Source organism: Rhincodon typus, chromosome 11 (genome assembly GCF_021869965.1).
Source record: "Rhincodon typus isolate 14 chromosome 11, sRhiTyp1.1, whole genome shotgun sequence".
Classification (NCBI taxonomy): Eukaryota; Metazoa; Chordata; class Chondrichthyes; order Orectolobiformes; family Rhincodontidae; genus Rhincodon; species Rhincodon typus.
The window spans coordinates 20,835,567-20,840,849 of record NC_063342.1 but is presented as its reverse complement, the minus strand read 5'-3'; positions in this window follow the sequence as shown (position 1 = coordinate 20,840,849).

Below are 5,283 nucleotides of genomic sequence, written 5' to 3'. Positions count from 1 at the left end.
CTGGAGGGGAGTGTGGAGCGGACAAGGGAGTCACGGAGAGAGTGGTCCCTCCGGAAAGCAGATAAGGGTGGGGAGGGAAAGATGTCTTTGGTGGTGGGGCTGGATTGCAGATGGCGGAAGTGTCGGAGGATGATGCGTTGGATCCGGAGGTTGGTGGGCTGGTACGTGAGGACGAGGGGGATTCTTTTTTGGTTCTTATTGCGTGGACGGGGTGTGAGGGATGAGGTGCGGGAAATGTGAGAGACACGGTTGAGGGCGTTCTCGACCACTGAGGGGGGGAAGTTGCGGTCCTTGACAAACGAGGACAACTGAGATGTACGGGAGTGGAATGCCTCATCCTGGGAGCAGATGCGGCGGAGGCGAAGGAATTGGGAATAGGGGATGGCATTTTTGCAGGAAGGTGGGTGGGAGGAGGTGTATTCTAGGTAGCTGTGGGAGTCGGTGGGCTTGAAATGAATATCAGTTTCTAGGTGGTTGCCCGAGATGGAGACAGAGAGGTCCAGGAAGGAGAGAGAGGTATTAGAGATGGTCCAGGTAAACTAAGTTCGGCTAAGCGGATGAGGGTGTCAGTGGAGGGGGACTGGTCGGGCCTGTGTGACAGGAAGAAGCGGAGGGCCTTTAGGCCATCTGTATGGGGAATGCAGGTGTATAAGGATTGGACGTTCATGGTAAAGATGAGGTGTTGGGGACCGGGGAATTGGAAGTTCTGGAGGAGGTGGAGGGCGTGGGTGGTGTCACGGACATAGTGAACTGATTTCATATTGTCCACCCCAATCCAACACCGGCACCTCTACATCATCACCAGACACTGGGATAGCAAATTTCACAGTTTCATGGCACTTTGAAAGAAATAATTTCTTATCAACTCTGTTTTAAAGTTGCTACCCCTTATCCTAAAACTATGACTTTTTGTTCTAGATTTACCCTCAAGAAAATGTATCCTCTCTACATCTACTTTGTCAGTCCATCTTGTCCCCTTCAATTAAATTTCCTCTCATTCTTCTAAACTCTTGAAAGTACAGACGTGTTCAGCCTAACTTCATAAAACAAACACCTCATCTCTGGAATCAATCTAGTGAATCACCTCTGTACTACCTCCAATGCAACTATGTCCTTCCTCATGTTAGGGGACAAAAACTGTACACAATACTCCAAGTACAGTCTCACTGATGCCTTGTACAGTTGCAGCAACACTCCCCTACTTTTAAGCTCTATTCCTTTAGCAATGAATGCCAATATTCCATTCGCCCTCCTTATTACCTGCTATACCTACAAACTAGTTTCTGCAATTTATGCACAAGTACACCTAGATCCCTCTATATTGAAATACTGTGCAGCTTTTCTCCATTCAGATAATGAGGTGCCTTTCTATTCTTCTTATAAAAATGTATGACCGCAAACCTGTCTACGTTAAACTCCAGTTGCTAAATTTTGATCCATTCACTTAACCTATTCATATCCATTTTGTAAAATTTTTAATTTCTTTATTATAACTTACTGTTCAACCTATTTTAGTGTCAACTGCATCTCTGGCTATGGTACCTTTTACACCTACATCCAAATCATTAATTTAGATTCTAGATAGTTGGGGCCTAAGAAGGGATCCCAATGCACCCTACCAGTTACATCCCGCCAACCGGATAGTCTTTGGATGTGAAACCTATTTATTGGCAGAAAATGTTTCATTTAGCAGTGCTAACAATCTTCCCTGAATCAGAAAAAAACTTCAAACATTTACTAAGTAGCATAAACAATATCTACTTCAATCATTGTAACTGCAACATAACAGAGTTTATTTTGTTAATTGAGTGTTGCCTTTATATTAATATTATCAGAAATGGCTCAATTGGTAACGCTGTCACTGCTACATCACAAGATCATGAATTCAGAGAGTTTTTGTTGCTTCAAGGCATTATTAAGGGAACACTGCTCTGTTCCAGGAGATGGCTTTCAGTTGAGATGTCAGATGAAGTGCCTTCTGTCCTCTTAGGTAGATGGAAAAGATCCCACGACACATCAAAGAAGAGCAAGTCAGCTCTCCCAATATTTCAGGTCTGTGATATTTCGTCAGGACTGATAAGAGGTCGCCAACATGAAACATTAGCTTTCGGAGCAAATTACTGCAGATAATGGAATCTGTACTGAAAACAACAAATACTGGAGATCACAGCAGGTCAGACAGCATCCATGGAGGAAGACCCGCTGTGATCTCCAACGTTTGTTGTTTTCAGTTGAAACGTTAATTTCGTTTCTCTCTCCACAGATGTTGCCTGGCTGGTTATTTACAGTATTTTCTGTTTTTGTTGTGTTTTCCCAAGTCTTGACTCAACTTTATTGCTTAACATTCATGTGAAAAGGCAGATAAACTGTTTGTTGCAGCGTTGGTGCTTGTGCAATTTGCAGTGCGCAAGTTATTTGCCATTTTTCCCTACATTACTGCAATGACTACACTTCAAGCATACTTCATTTGCTGTAAAACATTTTGGGATTCTTTTGAGTTTTCAATATTAACTAAATATGTGTAAATCCTCTCCTTGCATAAAAGTTATGAGCAATTAGGTTAGGTTAGTTTTGTAACTAGCCGAATACTCATAGGTCATCATCTCAATAAAAATAATCCTGTACTCCATTAATGCAAAACAACTGAATTGAGATTAAATGTCATGGTGGGCTCTGTCTTGACTCAGTTGTCACACATAGTGTGCGTGTTCAGAATAAAATGCCACAAATCATTCATTATTACATGTACAATGTATATGGCTTAATCGATATTATCCAGCCCACTGTGACTTGAATATTTGAGGAGTGTGTTCCAGTTGGTTTATGAGTTTTTCACGATCCTATGAATTGCAGATATCAAAATTGGAATTTCTCCAGATGGCAAATAGCAGCAACAAGACTGATTTATATGATGTTATTGGAACACTGGCTGACATTGTTTTGAAAAGTTCCCAGAATTTTACAAAAGGAACTTTCCTTAACCTTCACGTTCTGGAGTATGGAATCTACAGCTGATTTATTTTGATTATCAAGAATGTGCATTCAGATAAATTTGGGCTTCAAAATTCAAGACGTTTAAATAAACAAGGTCAGTGCTAGAAAAGAGAAAACATCTCTGACATATTCCAGCACTTCAGACCCTGAAAGTAAATTGATTATTGAACCTCCAAGAAAACTGAGCATACTCTAGCTATATTTGTATCCACAGCTAGATCATCTGGGAACAGGATGGATGTATAGCTACTCTGCTACCATGGAAAATAGACATGTACCAACCACAGTGGAAAGTAAAACATAAAGCTCAGATTTTTACCCAAATCGTGTAAACCACTAAGGCAGCTTTGAAAGTGACAACATAGCCAGGACTACCACAGAAACAGATGCCATGGGGAAGAACTGCACACAGTAACAAATATTTAATCCAAATTCCACCTTTCTAGTCATCCACCTTCTGTGCACAAGAGTTTGACAACATTATCAAAAATGGAGACAGGAGCTACCATGAAGGGGGCTAACCTAGGCATATATTCTTCTCTGGAGCCGAGAAATTCTGTTTCCTTAATCAGACAACTCCCATTCATAGTATCGTTGAATGTACAGAAGGAGGTCGTTGGTTATCTAAAAGTCTGCACTGACTGTTTCAAAGAGCAACCCGGTTAATCAAAGTCCAATTCTCTTTAACCTGCAATAGGTCTGAGTCAAGTATTTTTCCAATTCCTTTCTGAAGACTACTATTGAATCGCAATCTACCAAGAATTTATATTCCCTGCATTTGAGTGTCTATCAATTTGATTTTGGATTTTAAGCAGACAACTCATCTTTCCTCATGACTACTGGGACATAATATTAGATTTAAAAAAGCAATCTTTTTGTTTTACCAAGAATGGTAGAAACTGAAGATTGGTAGCGTTTTAGAGACCAGAATGGCCAGGATTTTCTTAAGAAGGGAGACATAGATTTTGAGAAAAAAGTAGATTAGAAAATAAATAGAACAGCCTCTACAAAAGCATAGAATGGTGGAGAGTAGCTGAGGTAAATGTTGATCTGTACAGTCAGAACAACAAAAAGAATTATAATAGGGCATGAGGAAATGGGAGAGATATTGAACAAATACTTTGTATCTGTCCTCACAGTAGAAGCACCAGAACTAAAAAGTTAACCACAGAGGTAATATGATTGAGAAATTTAAAATAATTAATATCAGTGGAGAAAATATATGGGAGAAACTTAACAGAGAAAAGTTTAATAAATTTCCAAGGCTTGATGGCCTACATCTGGAAGTTTTAATAGAGGGGGCAACAGGGATAATCAATGTACTAGTTATGATTTTCCAGAATTTCTTATATTTTAGAATGGTACCGTAGGATGAAAGTTAGAAGATATTGCACTGCTGTTCAAGAAGGAAGCTGAGAGAAACAGGGAATTACACACCAGCTAGCTTGACGGTAATCATTGGGAAATGTTGGAATCTATTATTATGAAAGCTTTAACAATGTACTTAGGAAGTCATGACATAATCAGGAAAAATCAATTTGGTTTTTCAAAAGGGCAATCATGTTTAATGAAATTATTAATTTTTTTTAAAGGATATTACTAGTAGCATAGAAAAACAACATCCAATAGAGAAAGATCTTCACTCCAGATAGATTTTTGGTCACTCAGGGAAGAAAGTGATATTGGAATGGGCAGAAAAGTTGAGTAAAGATAGAAGAGCAGCCTTAGTTGTATTGAATGGTGGACAAGCTGTAGGGGTCAGATATTCTCTTCTAGCTCTGCGTCTTATGTCTTAATGGTTCATGGCACCAGACCAAGGAATGGATGTACGTGGAGGTACACCTTGAATATTTTCCAGTAGATAGCACCCACTTGTATTCCAGTATTAATCATAGTCAGAGTCATTGTCATATTTTAAATCTTACTCATAAGGCTCACAACTAACATTATCGCTCTTGCACCGCTGGCTTGATAGCAGTGTGTCAGTAATGATTTGGCCAAATATTGAGTGAATGTTGAGATGGAAAACTTGTATAGCCTGCTTGATGCAATTGGCTGGGTGCCCTCTTAATATTGGGGATTAGGTCTCATCATGAAATTGCTGATGAATCTGCGGGTGCTCGTTTAGAACTGGCAGCTCACCCAATGTGTGTGGAACTGAACTGGAAGGGTCACCTTGAAAGAAGGAGGGAAATGCCTGGAGAGGGGGAAATATATGAATGAGATGTAGGTCTGTGGAAGCAGGGACAGTGCAGTAGGTGGAATCCTATTTGTTTGGAACTAGATAAA